Genomic DNA, 21626 nt, shown 5'->3' with positions numbered 1-21626 from the left:
TTACAATTCACTTGATAATTTAATCTTACGAGCTTTGCTTGCTTAATTAATAAAGATATTATCGATAAGCAATTAAAGTAGAAGTTCTTCGGTTGCTTATTACTATTAATACAAAATCAAACTTAAAAGAACGTTAAACTTAAAGAAGATCACTTGCAAACGTATAATATAATGTATATTATAGTTAGCGACTTAATTAAATAAAAACAGATCATTATAAAACGGATTAAAGAATACGGCTACGCCGAGATCTTTAAGGCTTTTTTTCGTTATGATTTTTATTAAAACGAGAACTTTCGTTTTTAAGTACCGTTTATTATTTTCGAAAGTAAGCGAAACTTATACGTTTCGCTCTTTTATAGCACTTACTTTAATAATACTTATCTTTTTTTTTTTTATCGCGCAAGCATCGCTATTGCGAATTCGATTACTTTGTTTATCGATCTTGACTTAAAGATCGAAGCTCTTACGGAACAGCTAGCGAAAGTTAATATTCACTTAAGACTTATTAATAGCTTCGCTTTCGTACCGAAAGAAGCTTATATAAACCTATTAAAAGCTGCTTAATATAAAGAGACTTAAGAGATCGCTTTACACCGAGTCTACGAGATTAATGCGGCCGACACTTATTCGAATCGTAATTACGCAATATCGAAAGAGAAACGGTTTTTAAACGATTTTAATTGCATTTTCTATTAATGCTTGGAAACTTTTGACTTATTTAACTATTAATAAAAGCCTTATAAATACTAAAATCAATGCTATTTGTTTATGCTTTAATACGAATTAGCTTTTTACTTTAACGAAGCGGACTTGATATATATAAAGTCGTATCGAAAAGAGATATTATCGATCTCGTTTCAATTTCGAAACGACACTTTTAAATACAAGCAAGTTTTAAAAAAGGTTCGTAAGATAATAAATGATCTTAATCTTAAGCGTCGTTATAAAGCTTTAAAAGCATAACGAGAATCTATTAAAAAAGCTGCATAAAAACGCGTTAAAGTATTTATTCGAACAATTAACGGTAATAATACGAAAGCTTTTCGTATTAACGACTTTAATACTTCGGATATAATTCGCTAGCGATGCATTATATCGGCGGATTTATATGCTTGCGTATTTAATACGGAAGTTACTATTATACCGATAGAGACTCGAGCGCGCAACGCGGCCTTTCGAGTTACGCTATACTCGTTAAAAGACGCTCTTTTAATAAAAGCAAAAGTCTAATTTATTTATAGCTAATTTAAAGTTACTTTCGCTAAACTAATAGAAATAGATAAACCCGAGCTCGCTTATATCGCGATTCTTAATCGAAACGCTTTACGACCGAAAGACTTACGGAATCTGCTTGTTACGCTGTTAAAAGCTTTTAAAGCTGCACTTAAGCTTAAGGCTAAGCTTTTTAAGACTGTTAAATTATACGAAAGACTTAGCAAAATGATTTCTTTTTTAAAAATAGATTACGAAGCAACTCGTATTAAGCTCTTAAAAAAGCGCGATTTGCTAAGGAACTTAACTTTTAATAAGACTATTGCGTTCTTCGTTATTCCTTTTACTTTTAAACGATCTTCTTTCGAAAGTATAATCGATAAGATGATTTAATAAACTTTTATTAACGAAAGCGCTATTAACTGCTTTTAAATTACGGTTAGCGTTGCGAAAGCTTCGAAAGATTACTTAATTATAAGTAGCAAGCTTATATTAAAAGCGACGGATGATCCGATAAAAGACGGACTTGCTTCGGAGCTTTAATAGCTTATTTAAAGAGAAAGTAATATCTTTTTATTTAATAGCGATCCGTTTTATAAAGTTACGAGTCGTTTTATTAGTAAAGCGCTTTATCGCAAGAATTTACTTTTTCTTCTTTCTTTTATTATTACGACTCACGGCCGAATCACCGGTAAAGCAGACTTTACGCAAGTCTTTACTCGACTAAAACGGATCTTATATAAAAATGCTATTACTTAGCGGTCTTAGCTCGAACGCTTATTCGAATTCTTTTAAATGATTAAGCTTTAATTGCAAAAAAACATTCGTAGCAATTAAACTAAGTACCGCCGACGCAATACGCTTTAAGCATTCGAATCTCTTTCGATTTAAAAGCGGTTTTGCTTTATTTTTATTATTAGCTTTATTTCGACTTTTTTTATAGCTATGTTTTACGGTGTTTTTTAATTTTAATATCTCTTTCTCGATTAGTTTACTCGTAAAGATCGACGTACTTTGCGGACCGCAATTAAAAGCGATTCGAAATTCTTTTCGACGGATATCGATTTAGCTTCGACGTTTAGCTAGCTATTCTTTAGATACTTTTATTATTATTCGCTAACTTTTAAGGTTATTATTAATATACTCGGATAGTTTTTTATTATTAATGCGCGAGTTACACTCGATACAAATACAAAAGTTAACGTTATTACTTATAACGTCGCGGTTAAATTCGAAGTCTTTATAGCTTACGATTAAGAGATAAGCTTTTAAATAATTACCGGTTTATTATCGCGCTTTATCGGATACGCTAATAATATATTTATTAATATCGAAAGTGCTACGATCCGTACTCGATTTTACGTTATAAATTCGTTAAGGTTTCGATTTATACTCGATTACTTTTTTATACGCAAAACGAAAATCGGTTTCCGATACTTTTTAAACTATAAAAGTAGTTTTATTATTGCAATAATTATTAATCCGTTTACGAGTTAAGTTACTTAAGCTAAAATAAGCGATAAAACAAATTAATACGACGAAGCCGTCGATCGCTTAAAAGAATAAAGTATAAGCTTTATTTATTACGATAAGTCTTCGAATAATAACAGTAGCGACTTGAAAAACTAATGATCGGCCTCGTTAAAAGCGCCGAAGTCGATATATTAAAAGCTTTTTGCTTTTCGCTCGGTTTCGAAAGCGAAACGCTATAGCATCGAAGAAAAGACGATTTTATTATTTAAAAGCAGTTTATTAATGTTTTTGCTTTTATAAAATGCGATTTATACGATCTTTTAACAACTTGCTAAATAAATGCCGTTAGCATCGATAACCTTATGATTCGCTACTACGATCATATCGATTATTAAAATTCGATACTTTATCGGATTCGAAAAAAGATCTCTTCGAACTCGGTTAAAGTGTTCGGCATATACAAGATTAAAAATAAAAAGATTAAGCTAATTGACGAAGCAAACGGCGTAAAAGCAGCATTAAGTAGCAAAGTTAATTAATATAAGCTATCGAAAGCTAAAGATACGTTATAAAAGCAAATAAAAGAATATAAGCAATACTTTTTTTTACGCATTGCCGATATACCGAAAAGCTTTCGAATCACATTCGAACGCATAACGAACTTAAATGTCGGCAATATTTTACGACTTAAAGAAAAAGATTTATTTAAAAAGATAATGTTAAGCAAAGAAAAATCAATCGTATTCGCTTAATAAGAGTACGGTAAATTTTACGACGACGTTTTATTACCGATTAAGCTTAAAACTATTTTATATATAACTTAGCAAGCTTTTAATTATTCGTGCTCGAAAGCTTTATAGCTTATTATTATTAAAATGCTTTAAAACAAGCTTAATAAAAGAGTTTTAAAGTATTACGAAAGACCGTACCGGAATCAATAGTTCTTAATAATCAAAAAGCAGCCGGGCTAGTACCGACTTATTAACTTAGCAACTTTACTTAATATAATTATAAGAAAGGACGCTAATCTACTTTTAATTATAAATAAGTTTATTAAAAAGTTTTTTAGTTGCTAAATAGCTAGCTTAATCGACCTTTATTCGGGTTATAATTAATAAACACTTTATTAATCGAATAAAGACTTTACCGCTTTTTTTATACCGTTAAGTCTTTTCCGATGCATTACCTTTTCGTAAAGTATTATAAACTCGATAGCTTAATTCGTTCGAATAATTAATTTTATTTTAAGTCTTTTACAACTTAAAGTCTTTATACTATTTATCGACGATATTAAAGTAAAAAGATTATAAACGGATTATTCCGACGAAGAAGCACTTTCGAGTATACGCCGATTCGTGCTCGAACACATTTAAAACATCGATAAAACTTTAAAACGGATTAAGCGCGCTAGTATTATAATCGAAGAAAAATCATAATTCTATTAAAATAAAATAAATATAATAAGATTCGTATGCAATTCGAAAGGTCGAAAACCCGCCGCGGATAAAGTTATTAAAATCAATAATTAAAAAACTTTCGAAAACGTTATTAAAGTTAAAAGATTTTTAAGCTTTTGCTTTTACTTTCGTATTTAAGTTAAAAGATTCGTATATATTACTAACCTTTTTTACAACTTTATAAAAAAAGATATAAATTAATAATAGACCGAAGCGCATTCGAAAACTATACGAATATTATAAAATGCTTTAATAACGGTTTCGGTTTTGATTAAAATCGATTACGAAGATTAAAATAAAGAAATAATAATAAAAACGGACGTTAGCTTAAAAGAATAAAAAAGATATATCGGTTAACGCAAAATTACTTTTAATAAAGTGCAACCGGCTCGATACGAATCCGAAGCTTAAACGAAAGCAAAACGGAACTACGACGCTATTAAACGAAAGTATCGCGAAGTACTTAAAGTCTTTAAAAAACTTAAATTATAAATTATCAAAGTGTACTTTATTTTCGAGATTAACGTTAAAGTGCTCGTTGCTTAGCTTTAACGAAAAGCTATCGATATATCTTCGGTTTTAATTATACGCTAGTTAGCTTAAATTAATTTTTTCGATTTTAAAATCCGATATATCTTTAATAAAAATCATACCGCTGCCGATATATTATCGAAACGGCTACGGCACTTCGATAATTTAAGCGAAAAGGATAAAAATGAGTTCGATAATAGTTTATTAATCGATTTAAGACTTATTAAAACTCGAGACGGCTTTAAAAGACTTTCGACGGATCTTTTAATAGATATTCGTTAATTTATTTTTAAAGATATGTTTTAACGCTCGAAAAAAGCGGAGAATGCAAACTTAAATAAGTTTAACGACGATTACGATTACGAAAGTCTTTTAAACTTAATCGAATACTTTTCGAAATCAATTCGGATAGCTATTTTCTTAACGACTTTGCAAAGACTTAAAGACTTAAACAAAGTAGAATGCTATAAGTTTAAAAAAAAAGCTATTAAATATAAAGTGAACGATAAGAAACTTTAAAGACTTTCGACGAAAAGTTTTCTTTTTCGATTAATAGTCGATAAGCTTTCGATTAAAACGGATATTATTATAGCTTATTACGATAAGAGTAATTATAAAAGCCGTAAATCAACTTACTATTATGTATTTTAGCGTTACTTTTAAAATAAATGCTATACGAACGTCAAACGATTCGTCAAGACTTATGAAGAATGCTAGCATCGAGCAATTAATAAGCTCGAAGAGCTATTGTATTTTACTCGATCTAATAGCTTAATAAAACGTTAAGCTATCGATATTACTTATTTACTTGCACGCAATAGCAAGAGCTACTTAATTGTTATTAAAAACGATATAAGTAAATAAGTCGAAGCGAAAGCGATTCGAACTCGAGACTCGCTTTCGGTAATTAAGTTTATTTAAAAAGATATTATTTGTCGTTATAAGATTTTTTTTTAACTGATAGTCGATAAAAGTTTAGAGTTTAAGAAAAAGGTAATCGACTTATTTAATAATTAAGAAATCAATCGAGTCGTAGTTTTAACATACTACTTTTAAGCGAATAAAATAATAGAACGCGGCTACGGACTAATTAAAAACGCATTAAATAAGCTTGAAAGCATCGATTAGATTGCGTAATTGCTAGCCGTTTTATTTGCCGACCGTACTTCGGTGCATACTCTTACCGGATTCACTTTTTTTTATATAATATACGGTAAAGAAGCAATGCTTTCGATTAAGATTCGAATCTAATCTTAAGCTACGTTATTTTAAAAGTTAGTAACTAATCGTGCTAAGCTTATCGAATTAAAAGTACGCTAGTTCCGGATGCGAGACGAAGACGCTACGGAAGCTATACTTAAAAAAACCCGTTACCGTTAAAAAAGAAAAGATGCTTTTAATAATAAAAAGAACTTTCGAATCAGACTTTTAAAAGTAAGTGACTTGGTCTTTAAGCACGACTCGATACGTAAGATAAATATGTTTAACGTTAAGAAACTAGATTTTCGGTAGCTTAGCCTTTATTAAATTTCGTCGGTAAATATAAAAAGATATTATAAGTTAAAAGAGTTAAAAGAAGACGAAGCTTTGCTAGACGGAATATTTGCCGGCAATCGATTAAAAAAGTTTTACGTGCGATACACTTTCGAAGCGTTATTACTTTGCTTTAAGCTTTATATAAAAAGATCTTTAAAATAGCTTTTATTAAATAAAATAGCCGAGTCCGGCTTTTAAATTAAGCGCTTAAATAGATTTGTCATTCGATTACTTGGCTTTACGAAAGAGCAACGGAGCTAATACGCAAAAGTCTTTATAAGCAGTGATAAAGAAGCAATAGAGAATGATTAAATTATAAAAGCATGATTATACGTAAAGAAAAAGTCGAGTTTAGATTTGATTTTTAATTTCTTCTTTATTTAAGTTTGATTTTCTTTATTTTTTTTCTTTTTATATTCTTTTTATTTCTTTCTTTATATTAAAGAGCTTTACGTTATCATACTTATATGCTTTCGATCTATTATATACGAGCATATTATATATATAAAGCGGACCTTACTCGGAAGCTAATTAAGAAGAACATACGAAAAATCTATTGTATTAATTATTTAATAAGCTGTTGATACGCGATAAAAACCTTTTCGACTTTATAATTTAAAGCTAAGTAGAATAATGCGAAAGCTTTTCGCAGCACTTTAAGCACTGCTTTTACTCTTCGAAGTCTTATCGATATTATTACGACTCGAACTTTTCGTAGAATTACGAGTATTATTACGGCTAGAACCTCGCGAAGAAAAACTATTAGTATTGCCGCGATTAAAAGCTTAACAAGCACTTTAGCGGAGCTTCTTTGCTTGAAAAGGTGCTAGCGATTTTAAAAATGAAAATGAAAAAGATAAAGACTTTTCGGTAATCTATCGTAATCAAATCGAAAGAGAATTATAAAAGGTTCGTAATATATACTTACGCGATTAAAAAAGTTACTTAGCAAAGTATTGTTTCGATTTATTATAGCTAAGATCTAACGCAGCAGGTTTAGCGAAGCTAGATCGGCGGTAATAGCGGCGGCAAGTAAGCGCAACGCCGAGACGAGACTTAAGCTAGTTAAAAGACCTTTAGCATTAACGGCGGCAAAAGAAACAGCGGCGATACGAGCTCGAAAAAAAAAAAAGCATTATTAACTCGAAAAGCAAGAGCACGGCGAGTTTTTATAAAAAGGTTATTTGCAATTATGCTTTTACGAAAAACGTCGTCGGCCGTTTTAGTTTTATTATTTATAACCGTTATCGTATTTATTAAGATTATACCGGCATTAACGACTTTTGCGAAAAGCTATCGAATCGGAGTTAAAACGAATATAAGACAAAAAGTAAGATAACTTACGAAGATGCAAGTTGACTTGATAGCATAACAACGCTCGTATTTAATAGATTTATTAACGAAGAAGATGCATCGATTCGTAGCATTATCGATAGTTTTGCTTGCGTAGCTTACGCATTAAAAGCAAATCGATAATATAATAGTAAAAGATAAGGTTAGTAAGTAGTAATATTAAAAAGAAAATGAAAAAGTGTAAAGTTAATATAAAAAAAAAGTATTGTTTATAACAAGACTTCGAGTATATACTGCTGCTTTTGTTTTTTTTTATTACGTTACTACTTTAAGCTTCGCGTTATTATCGATTCGGCAGTGCGTCGCTACTTGACCGCTTAAACCGGCGTACGCTTGTTTTAATAACAATATTAACGCTCGAGTTGATATTATTCTTGTAATTGAATAAAAGAGCTATAAAAGATATGAAAAAGAGTTAGATCCGAAAGATTATCTTGCATTTTCGTTGCTATTTTTATCTTTTTTATTATATTATATACGCTTCGCATTAACACTGATCCGGCGATGTATCTTTAAGTAGTATTTTAAAACCGTATTGCGATTATGCAATTCGGCTATATGCTCGTTTTGCAAACTTAATCTTACTACTTTAATAAAAGGTGATTCGAAAGCGAGTCTGATTCGAAAGAAAGACGTATATAATAAAGTTAAAGCTTTATATTTGTTTTGTTTATATATATAGTACTAATGTTAAGCACTTTTATTACGTGGGTGCGCTGCATGCTTTAGCTTTGCTAAGCACGTAGTTAAGTCACGTGCAGGCTTTTATATAGACGAGTAATTGGTTCTTCTTTAAACCGGCATTATACTATTATATAATATAATACACGTACTTATAGCATATATTCGAGTGTCCTTCGATCGTCCTCCTTTTCCTTTTTTATTCACTTACGATTTTATCATAGCTATATTTATATATATCTCTTGATTTAACGTTAGGTATATGTCGGAGCTTTTCCTATCTATAATATAACTTGCTTTTAATATAATGCGATACCGAAACGGTTTCGAATTATATAATACTTATTTCCGCTTATCGTATTTTTTATTTATTAAAGCGAAAGATATTCGAAAGCAATTCGAAGTCTTTATGCGTAATCTTTATTGCGAAATAAGTGTTGAATTTTTAACTTTTTAAGCTTAGCGTAATATTTTCGATACTTAATTACTACTTACTTTTTTAAAGAAGAAAAAGTAATAGACTCGTATTAAAATCGATATTAAATCGAAAAAGTAAAGTATATTAAACGAATAATGCTTCGAGCGTATCGCCGTGCAAAGTAGCTTAAGTAAATAGAACTTTATAAATACCGAATTGAACTTTAACTAGCTCGATTTTGAACTAAAGTAACGACTTTTTAAGTAGTACTTATCGAGTATATCGAATAGCATGCTCGATAAATATAAATCGAAAAAAGATCGCTTTTAAAGCAATAGCTTCGAAGCTTATATGCAAAAGCACTTGATTGTTAGCTTAGCGTATATCGAATACTTTTCGAAAAAGCATCGTAAAAGCATATAGTTAATAACTTAGCGTATAACGTAAACTCCGAATATATAACTTTTCGTAAAAAAAGCAAGTTTGAAAAAGGTATAAAGACCAACTTTTAATTCGATTCTTTGCGTAAGTCATTAAATATATATAAAAAAGAAAAGCTCCGATATATACTGTGGTAGAGTTAGGGCTCTGTATTTGTTTTATTTATATATATAATACTGATGCTAGGCACCTTTGTCACGTAGGTGCGCTATATGCTTTGGCCTTGCTAAGCACGTGATTAAGTCACGTGTAAGCTTTTATATAAACGAGTAATTAGTTCTTCTTTGAACCGGCATTATATTATTATACAATATAATACACGTATTTATAATATACATTCGAGTGTTTTTCGATCGTCCTTTTCTTTTTTTTTTATTTACTTACGATTCTATTATAGCTATATTTATATATATCTTTTGATTTAACGTTAAATATATATCGAAGCTCTTCTTTTTTATATATATTTAATAACTTACGCAAAGATTCGAACTAAAAGTTAGTCTTTATACTTTTTTTAAACTTGCTTTTTTTACGAGAAGCTATATATTCGGAGTTTACGTTATACGCTAAGCTATTGACTATATGCTTTTACGGTGTTCTTTCGAAGAGTATTCGATATACGCTAGACTAATAATCAAGTGCTTTTGTATATAAGCTTCGAAGCTATAGTTTTAAAAGCGATTTTCTTTCGAATTGTGTCCGTCGAGCATGCTATTTAATATACTCGATAAGTATTACTTAAAAAGTCGTTACTTTAATTCGAAGATCGAGCTAGCTAAAGTTTAATTCGGTATTTATAAAATTCTATTCACTTAAGTTACTTTGCACGACGATACGCTCGAAGTATTATTCGTTTATGTTGTGCGGAACAGGCATGGTTCCACCCAAGCTATATGTGACATGTTATGTGACCTCGCTTAATAGCGCCTTTAGCACACTGGAGCTCTTAAGTACATGTACATAGATCTTGACGAGCTTTTTAAATAAAATATACCAAGCTTTATTTAATCTACAGAATCTCTTCTTGATCTTAATGCTAGTAAGCACTATAGTTAAAAGCTATATTCGCACTTACGAGCTATTTAATTAGTCTTTGATAACCTCCGAATTAATCGAAAGCGGATTCTGCAAGTCACTTTAACGTTACTTTGCTACAACTTTTATTTTTGCAATCTATCCTTTTTCAATTATATTCATTCCTTACAATTAACACTTATCACCTTTAAGAACTCTAACCAATTTTCAAAAGCTCTAGTTATAAAATCAATTGCTACAATAATAAACGACAAAGTAAAAGAGGTTCTCTTAATCAACAAAACGAACCTTATAAGTCGTAGCGACTTTTTAAAATGGATTACGAATTACAAATACCTTATTAAGCGCTTTAGCATAAAACAATACGCATCTTTTCGTATTAGCGTAAAAGAACTTGCTTTTTTTATCGAACAGATTAGACTAAAAACGAAGTTTGTTATAAAGATAGTAACAGAGCTTAATAACGAATAGTTCTAAAAGTAAGACCGCTAACGAAAAGCTTAAGAAGAACTATACTTAAGAGCTCTTGCAGACGATCTTAATAGACCTTTAAAGCTAAAAGACGTTGAGTTCGAAAACGTTCGAAAGGCGTATAACGATAATATAAAAAAATATAACTTCGTTATAAACAATTAAAAAGTTTTAAGTAATAAGAGCAATCAAATCATAGATTAAATTAAAAAGACGATTGAGAGCTTTATTCTCGAGGAAGCGATTTTAGCGGCTTTAAAAGAAGACAACACTTTTATTTAATTCTTAATAAAGAAGCTTTAAGAAATATGCCGTCTATCCGACTCGAGCTTTAAGCTATCGATAGCACGAGATTATAACAAATCCTTGCAAGCAGCTAAGCAAAAGAGCGTCTCTTTATCGGTATAGATCAAAGAACACCGAGCTATCTATAAGTTAGCGAAGATGAACAACTTTTATAAGACGACGAATACACTCGCGATAAAGGTATTCTTAAAAGCTATTAGCGAAAAATAGTTATTAACTTAAGCGTCGCTAAAGCTCGTAAAGGTCATTCGAAACGACGAGCTGTTATTGCTTTAAAAGCGCACTTTCTACGACTATTTTAACTAGTACGAAAGCTAAGTCGAAAAAAAGATTAATAATTCGAACTCTAACCTTTTTAATGTATTCGCTACTTTCGAAAATCAAACGATTCGCAGCACTTCCGGAAATGATAAGGCTAACGACACTGCTTTTAAGCAGTCCGGTAAACGCTCCGATAGCTTTAAAAGACTTGCTAAAGGTTTTAAGTGCTCGTGCTTTAAAAAGAGAAACTATTATTAAAACGCAATTAAATGCAAGATCCTTCGCTATTGCTTTAATAGTCTTAACGAAAATAGATTCGCAAAGCCGAACCGAGATGATATCGTCGCTATAAAAAAAAGGCTTTAAGAGCTTAAGTTCAAAGCGCTCCGAAAAAAGATCACGAAAGAAGGTTAAGCATAAATTCAAATCGATAAGATCGTTTTAAAAAGCAAAGAAAAGCAATCGAACGATAGCGATAAGTTAAAATACTTTAAAAAAGTATTAATAGTTATTATCGATCTTAAGCTCTTTAACACGCTCGATAATCTTGTTTTTAACGGTCTTTATAATACGGCTAACAATAAGCACTAGCTATTTAACAGCATTCTTTTCGATAATTGCGGCGCTACTTACTTTATTAACGATAAGAATCTTTTAATGCTAAGGTCAATTCAGCGCTTTCGCTTAACTGACTTTATCGAAGCTGGAACGAGTAGTCTTTTAGTCGTCGAGCGAAAGACTAAAGTCTTTAAAAAAGCTTTGAACGGACTAAATAAAGCTAAAACGGAAGATTTAAAATTAAAGAACGTCGTTATCGTTAAAAGGTTTAATATTAATATCATCTCGGAAGCTCTTTTAAGCAAAGCTAGCGTATAATATTCGAGATATGACGCAACTCTCCGTTACAAAGAAGTTAAAGAAAGCGTTATATTAAGAAAGTTAAAAAAGAAGTTCAACTTTACGTTTTTTAAATACAAGCTATTCAATTATTCTTTACTTTAATTGATTCGTAGCTCTTTTTACTTAATGATGTTCTTTACAACTTAAAAGCGTTTGCAAATACGCTATAAATTTTAAAAGAACAGTGTCTTCCGAGCTTTAAAAGAGGATTTATCGGTACTCTAGCATTTATAGACAGGTCATTTAAGCAAAAAAGCCTTCGAAGCGTTAGCTTATAACGCTAAAAGAATGAGACTTAAAGGAATTATTAAGGTTGAATATAAAGCATATGCTATTACGCACGCTTAACAAATCATATCTCGCCGCACGTTAGATAATAAAGCAGCTAAGCTATTTTACAAGATCGCTTAAGATCTATTCGACTTTTTTAATAGTTTCGAAAAGAGCAAATAGTTATTAATAATTAAAGATAAATATAATAAAAAGCTATTCGGCTTTATATTAAAAGACAAGTTACAATTGACGGTTATAAAAGTGCTAAAAGAATTTAAAGCATAAACGAGACGCAAATACGGTCTTTTAATAGCTGTTATACGTTATAACAACGATTCTTCGATAATCGCAATTAACGTAATCGACTTTACCGAATATTAAAGATAAGCGAAAGAAGTTGAGATCGAGTTAAAGCTTTTACTATCTTTTAATTACGAACTTAATAAAAAAGCTAAAAGGGCTAAAAGAGAAGTGATAAAACGGTTTATTAAAATGAAAATAAAAGCAAGGCTCTTAGAAAAGCTCTAGCCTGAAACTACATTAGCCGTTATTTACTTTTATAATATAATACCGAAAGCTAAGAGTTTTATAAAGAGTTCGAATGAAATGCTATAGCTTTAATTTAAGCAATATTTTAAGTAATACGATCCGGCGATCTTTATACGGATCGATATCGACTTAAGACCAGATTATAGCGGTTTGATTGCGTATAGCGCTCGTACGTACTTAATAATTAAAAACCGAGAAGCTCTTCGTAATAAAAGAGCTTTTAAAGTCAAACCGAAAAGATATATAAGCTACTTAGTTAGATATATAGCTTTTAATATATACAAGATCTATGTTCTTATGTTTTATAAAGTAATTGTCATACGCAACGTAACGTTCGATAAGACTTAATTTTATTTTAAAGACGAAGAAAAATCGATCGGCTAATCGATTAACGAGATTAAAAGCATCGTTATTAAATTAAAAGATATTAAAGACTTTAATTAAATAAAAGACGCTTTGTTTAATATAAAGAACGTTGCAAAAGATCGCTTAAAAAAGACGAATATAGCTGATATAAAAGGTGAGCAGCCGTTAAACTTTATAAAGGTTAACTTAAAAAGATTTAGTTAAAGCTTAAAAAATGCGACTTTATTTAATTTTAGCGATGCATAAACGTTAAGAGTTCTAATTTTAATTAGAAACTTTATAAATACGTTTATATCAAAAGCAATTGCTTTACGAAACGATCTAATAGACTTTGATAATTCAAGTTACACCGTTGAACGTTTCGCCAGCTTTTTAATTAAGAATAAAAGCGAAGGTGCTTTAAGACTGCCAGAAGCAAAGAAAAGCATTATAAACGGGCAAAAACCTAGCCTTAATAAAAAAGCGCGCAAATCATACCTTTAAGTTGTTATTTAAAGCCGAAGCTCGAAAGGCTAAGTTATAAGCCGACCAACGGAAGCTTTTACGTTAATAACCGGCGGAGATTCAAACCAAACAATTAAAAAAGAGCTTTTAAACCTTCTTAAAGCGAACACTAATAATAAGAAATTAAATTATAAACACTTTAAATAAAATTCCGACTTTAATAAAAAGCATTCACTTATTAATAGCCGCATTAGAAAACGCGCGAAAATATACGCAAGTGTTAATAAGCTTCTTTTAAACAACTTTCGCGCCGATTCGAACCGCTATTCGCGCGTTTTAAATTTTATATCGACTTTTTAAGCTAATAGCGAATCCGTGCGCGAAAATAGCAAAGATTACGAGATATTATACGTTATTATAGCAGCTATTACTTCGTTTAAACTGTTATTAAAACAGCTTAACTCGTAAGAACGAAAACATTTAAAACCTTTTACTTATTAAAAAGAGCTATAACGACACTTATACGGCAAAGAGTTCAAGGACGGAGCTCTTATAAAGCTAAATAATCTAGAAAAGAAGAATTGCTAGAAAGTGATTCTCGAAAGCGAAGCTAAGTCAAAACTTATACTTTTTAAATAAGTGTTTATATATAAGACTAGCTCGTTCGAAGAAATCGTAAGGTTTAGATCGAGGATTATAGTTAAAAGCGACTTTTAAGACGAATCTATTATCTATTCAACTTACGCTGCTACGCTAGCAGCTAGATCGTTTAAGATAATGATAGCTATAATAGTCGAATTTGATTTAAAAGTAAAACAGTTCGACGTCGTTAACGCTTTTATTAACGCTATAAGATATACGGATAGCGTCTTAGTTACGTATTATCTCTTTAACGGTTTTAAATAAAAAAGTATGCTCGTAAAGGTCGATAAAGCTTTATATAAACTTAAAGACTCGTTAGCTTTATAATATTTCGACTTTATAAGCACATTCGACAAATTAAAGCTTACTTTACTCGGTAAAGAACCGTGTATTTTTACGAATCTAAATAAGACGGTTTTTATAGCGTTTTACGTAAACGATATTCAAGTCATATATTATCACTTTAATCTTTTTAAAGCGCAAAAGATTATTAACGGTCTTAATAAAGCGTACGAAATCGAAACGATAAAAGATATTAAATGGTTTCTTAATATAAGAGTCGCTCGAAACCGTTAGCGAAGAACGCTAACGCTTATGCACGACGCTTATATTGAAAAAATAACTAAGAAATTCGAACTTACGGACGGACGCTGCTTAGCAACTCTATTACCGTTCTATGACTTAATTAAAAATAAAAAAATAGCTTCGCAAAAGCAAGTAAAAGAGTATTAAAAAAAGGTTAAATCCGTATTATATATAACGATTATGCTACGCTTAGATATAGCTTTTGCAGCTTCTCAACTCTTTTATTTTAGCATCAATCTAAGCGCGGAGCACTTTCGAGCTATAAACTAGTATTTGCGATATTTATTTGGCTCGCGCTTCAAAAGTATTTAATATAGCTAATTTAGCAAATCAAAGCTAATAATAGCCTTTAACGCTTTTTACGCCGATGACGAAGAGACAAAGCGATCTTCTTAAAGATACATTGTGTTTTTATTCGAAAGTGCGATCTTTTAAAAAGCTTTAAAGCAAAATATAGTTACTATATCATCTATTAAAGCGGAGCTTTTTGGCATGGCCTTCATAATGAAAGAGATTATAACGCTTTAACGGTTTTTTAAAAAGCTGTACCTTCGTTTTACGGCGCTTTAAGTAGTTTATTATAATAATTAATAAACAATCAAGCTTATAGCTAGTAAAAAGGAGCGTATCTTTACCAAGCTTCGCTACGTCGATATTTATAATATATAACTGCGTTAAAAGCACTTAAAAAAGAGCTTTCAAGTTCAATATCTCTTTATTAAAGAGATGCACGCTAACGGTCTTATAAAGAACTTGACTCGACAAAAGTTTAAGAGCTTTATTAAGCTCTTAAATTTATAAGACGCTCGCGCGTCAGTCGAGAAGCTTTAATAGTACGCATATGCTATTCATTTATTACATTTTATTTTTTTTTTATTTGCACGTGATTCAAAAGAAAACATTTATTTAGCAATCTTAACCGTCATTCTATCTTATCTTATACGCTTTTACTTTTCGCCTCTTATAATAAAAGATTTATTAAAGCTTTTAGCAATCTTTTTACTTTAGCTCGGCGCTTCGCAAAAGTCATAGCAACGGCGAGCGCCGCCGCGGGAACGGCAAGCGCAACGACTAGCGCAAAAGGAGCGACGACAACGAGTGCGACGAGAGCGACGAGAGCTGCGAAAGCGACGGGAGCAGCGAAAGCGACGAGAGCAACAAAGGCGGCAAGCGCAAGAGCTGCTACAGCAGCAGATTAAAGCTTTTGCATAAAGTCCGAAAGGAAGTTCTAGTTAAAAAGAGCTGTTTAAATTAAATTATTTCGAAAGTCAAAAAGCTTGACTTACGAAAGAGTGACATGCTCGAAGCGCTCCGCGTCACCGGACTACGGTTTGCTGCTATAGAACCATTTAATCTAACAAAGGCTATATTTAAATTAAAGGTCTTAAGAGCAAGAGCAAAACTTGCAAGGCTACCGAGACTACTTTTAAAACCTTTACTTCTACTCGCTAAACCGCCCGGACCACTAGCAGCACCTCTTAAAAAGGTAGCATTTAAGGCGAGCTGTTGTCGCATAGCATTTCGAAGACCTTGGCGAACTCTTTATATAGCACCACTATCTTTAGCGCTTACGAAGTTATCGAAAGCGGTGTTGATAGCGGCAGAAGCAACGGTACAATTGCTATAGTTACTTTTAGCACACCGGAGATAGCGTATAACGCTCGTATCGCAATTATAGCAGTCTTTATTAGACTTCGATGTAATCTTATTATTAATACACTTAATGCACCTTAAAGCTTTGACGGTCGTTAGTATAAGCAAGCGCTTAATAAGAAGGTTTAAAAGAAGGGGCGAAGCTTCGAAAGTAAAAGTGCGTAGTATAGCCGCCGTAACCGCCGCAATTGCAGCAGCAGCAATAGCTAAAGTAAAGAAAGGATTCTTTTAATAATCAACATAGATATATTAATCTATTAAAAGCACTTACTTTTAAACGGCTTCGGCCGCGCTTGACGATTCTATTAAACTAAGTTATTTGCTTAAGTAGCATTATATAAATAAATAAAAGTTAAGTGTTTATTATAATAGAAAAGAACGCGCTCTTACTTATATAGCAACGCGATAAAGACGGCGCTAAAGACCTTCGCTACGTAATAAGACCGACTTAAAAAAGAATTGCATTCTTGATTAACACTCAATCAACAATAACAACCGCTATTTGTTTATTTAGACTGCGATAACAATCTCTTTTGTTTACATCGAGTTTAAAAAGCTTAATCACTTATTTTTTTTTCTTTTTTGTTTGCTTGCAGCTCAGCAGCTACGCTGCTAACTTAAAGAGTGTGTTATGCGGAACAAGCATAGTTCTACTTAAGCTACATGTGATATGTTATATGACCTCGCTTAATAGCGCTTTTAGCATATTAAAGCTCTTAAGTACATGTACATAGATCTTGACGAGCTTTTTAGATAAAATATATCAAGCTTTATTCAATCCACAGAATCTCCTCTTGATCTTAATACTGGTAAGCACTACAGTTTAGTATACTTTACTTTTTCGATTTAATATCGATTTTAATACGAGTCTATTACTTTTTCTTTTTTAAAAAGGTAAGTAGTAATTAAATACCGGAAATACTACGCTAAGCTTAAGAAGTTGAAAATTCAATACTTACTTTGCAATAAAGATTACGTATAAAGATCTCGATTTGCTTTCGAATATCTTTCGCTTTAGCAAATGAAAGATACGACGAGCGGAAATAAGTATTATGCAATTCAGAATCGTTTCGGTATCGTATTATATTAAAAGCAAGCTATATGTTTATACGAAAGCTTAATTAATAATCGACTTCGTTTTTATTTCGATACACTTAATCTCGGCAATTACTTTTCCGCTTATTCGGATCTTACGTTTAAGAGTTAAACGTATTATTAATATCATTTATTATATCGATTTAATTTCGATTATCTAGCTCGAAGCGATTAGCACTCGACTTTTTAATAAATTACTTTCGACGCATCGAGATCTTATATATTTATAACATTTCTTTATATATTTAATATTTATTATAAATTGTATTTATTTCATTTTTATTATTTATTTATATTTATATTATTTTATTATTTTCGTTTTTTTTTCGCATTTGTTTTAAAACACATTTACACTTTAATCGGTATTTATTAACTCAACTTAACGGCTTTACGTTAAAGCTTTTAGAAAGCAAAAAGAGCTATAACTTCTTCGACTCAAAAGGATTTCGGACTTAGCGAAGATGCTACTCGTAAGCTAATCGAAGACGAAGTAAAGAAGATTCAAGCTTTCTTACTTTTCGTAAATGCTTTGAATTACGTAAGTATTCGTAAACTTTTTTTTAAACTTAAAGCTTTTAAAATACTCGCTTTCGATAAAGCTAATATTACAGATTACATTCGCTAGTTCGAACGAGCGTTTAAAGATTACGGTATCGTTACCGATTCGGAAAAGAAGTAATGCTTTGTTAAATATAATATTTTTAGCTTTTTCGATTATAATATACGTTGCAATATCGAAAGCTTCGACGGCTTTTCGAATCCGAAAGTAACTTAAGACGACTTTAAATCGATAGTTAAAAAAGAGTATAAAGCTTTCGACTTAGCTAAGTAAAAAGATAGTATTAGCTTTTTAAACGACTTAAGCAATAAATAGATAGCAAAAGAAAGAGCTTTTAAAACGGAGCTTTTATAATTCACTTAATAATTTAATTTTACGAGCTTTGCTTGCTTAATTAATAAAGATATTATCGATAAGCAATTAAAGTAAAAGTTCTTCGATTGCTTATTATTATCGATATAGAATCGGACTTAAAAGAACGTTAAACTTAAAAAAGATTACTTACAAACGTATAATATAATATATATTATAATTAGCGATTTAATTAAGCAAGAATAGATTATTGCAAAACGGATTAAAAAATACAGCTACGCCGAAATCTTTAAAGCTTTTTCTCGTTATAATCTTTATTAAAACGAGAACTCTCGTTTTTAAGTACCGTTTATCATTTCCGAAAGTAAGCGAAACTTATACGTTTCGCTTTTTTATAACACTTACTTCGATAGTACTTATTTCTTTTTTTCTTATCGCGCAAGTATTATTACTACGAGTTCGATTACTTCGTTTATCGATCTTGATTTAAAAATCGAAGTTCTTATAAAACAGTTAGCGAAAGTTAATATTTACTTAAGACTTATCGATAGCTTCGCTTTCGTACCGAAAGAAGCTTATATAAACTTATTAAAAGCTGCTTAATATAAAAAGACTTAAGAAATCGCTTTGCACCGGGTCTACGAGATTAATACGGCCGATACTTATTCGAACCGTAATTACGTAATATCGGAAAAGAAACGGTTTTTAAACGATTTTAATTGCATTTTCTATTAATGCTAATAAACTTTTGACTTACTTAACTATTAATAAAAGCTTTATAAATATTAAAATCAATGCTATTTATTTATACTTTAATACGGACTAGCCTTTCACTTTAACGAAGCGGACTTGATATATATAAAGTCGTATTAAAAAGAGATATTATCGATTTCGTTTTAGTTTTAAAACGATACTTTTAAGTATAAGTAAGTTTTAAAAAAAGTTCGTAAAATAATAAATAATCTTAATTTTAAGCGTTGTTATAAAGCTTTAAAAGCATAACGAGAATCTATTAAAAAAGCTGTATAAGAACGCGCTAAAGCACTTATTCGAATAGCTAACGACGGTAATACGGAAGCTTTTCGTATTAACGACTTTAATACTTCGGATATAATTCGCTAGCGATGCATTATATTAGCGGATTTACATGCTCGCGTATTTAATATAAAAGTTATTATTGCATTAATAAAAACTCGAGCGCGCAACGCAGCTTTTCGAGTTACGTTATATTCGCTAAAAGACGCTTTTTTAGCAAAAGCAAAGGTTTAATCTACTTATAATTAACTTAAAATTATTTTCGTTAAACTAATAGAAATAAATAAACTCGAGCTCGCTTATACCGCGATTCTTAACCGAAACGCTTTACGACCGAAAGACTTACGGAATTTGCTCGTCACGCTATTAAAAGCTCTTAAAGCTGTACTTAAGCTTAAGGCTAAGCCTTTTAAGACTGTTAAATTATACGAAAGACTTAATAAAGTAATTTCTTTTTTAAGAATAAACTACGAAGCGATTCGTATTAAGCTTTTAAAAAGGCGCGATTTGCTAAAGAACTTAACTTTTAATAAGATTATTGCGTTCTTCGCTGCTCTTTTTACTTTTAAACGATCTTCTTTCGAAAGTATAATCGATAAGATGATTTAACAAACCTTTATTAACGAAAGCGCTATTAATTGCTTTTGAGTTACGGTTAGCGTTACGGAAGCTTTAAAAGATTGCTTAATTATAAATAGCAAGCTTATATCGAAAGCGACGGATAATCCGATAAAAGACGGATTTGCTTCGAAGCTTTAGCGGCTTATTTAAAGAAAAAGTAATATCTTTTTATTTAATAACGATCCGTTTTGCAAAGTTACGAATCGCTTTATTAATAAAGCGCTTTATCGCAAGAATTTACTTTTTTCTTTTTTTTTTATTATTGCGACTTACGGCCGAATCACCGGTAAAATAGACTTTACGTAAGTCTTTACTCGATTAAGACGGATCTTATACAAAGATGCTATTGCTTAACGGTTTTAACTCGAACGCTTATTCGAATTCTTTTAAATAATTAAGCTTTAATTATAAAAAAACATCCGTAGTAGTTAGATTAAGCACCGCCGACGCAATACGCTTTAAGCATTCGAATCTCTTTCGATTTAAAAGCGGTTTTGCTTTATTTTTATTATTAGCTTTATTTCGATTCTTTTTATAATTGTATTTTACGGTGTTTTTTAGTTTTAATATCTCTTTTTCGATTAGTTTACTCGTAAAGATCGACGTACTTTACGAACCGTAATTAAAAGCGATTCGAAACTTTTTTCGACGGAAATCGGTTTAGCTTCGACGTTTAATTAATTATTCTTTAAATATTCTTATTATCATTCGCTAACTTTTAAAGTCATTATTAATATACTCGGATAGTCTTTTATTATTAATACGCGGGTTATATTCGATACAAGTGCGGAGGTCAGCGTTATTACTTATAACGCCGCGATTAAATTCGAAGTCTTTATAACTTACGATTAAAAGATAAGCTTTTAAATAATTACCGGTTTATTATCGCGCTTTATCGGATACGCCGATAATATATTTATTAATATCGAAAGTGCTACGATCCGTATTTGATTTTATATTATAAATTCGCTAAAGTTTTAACTTATACTCGATTACTTTTTTATACGTAAAACGAAAATCGGTTTTTAATACTTTTCGAATTATAAAAGTAATCTTATTATTATAATAATTACTAATCCGTATACGAGCTAAGTTACTTAAGTTAAAATAAGCGATAAAACAAATTAATACGACGAAGCCGTCGATCGCTTAAAAGAGCAAAGTATAAGCTTTATTTATTACGATAAGTCTTCGAGTAATAGCAATAGCGATTCGGAAAACTAATAATCGACTTCGTTAAAAGCGCCGAAGTCGGTATATTAAAAGCTTTTTGCTTTTCGTTCGATTTTAAAAGCGAAACGCTATAGCATCGAAAAAAAAACGACTTTATTACTTAAAAGCAGTTTATTAATGTTTTTGCTTTTACGAAATGCGATTTATACGATCTTTTAACAACTTGTTAAATAAATGCTAT

The sequence above is a fragment of the Drepanopeziza brunnea genome (assembly GCF_022702325.1).
Source record: "Drepanopeziza brunnea f. sp. 'multigermtubi' strain 214-2 chromosome Unknown ctg15, whole genome shotgun sequence".
Classification (NCBI taxonomy): Eukaryota; Fungi; Ascomycota; class Leotiomycetes; order Helotiales; family Drepanopezizaceae; genus Drepanopeziza; species Drepanopeziza brunnea.
The sequence above is the reverse complement of the archived record's forward strand: the minus strand, read 5'-3'. Positions refer to the sequence as shown.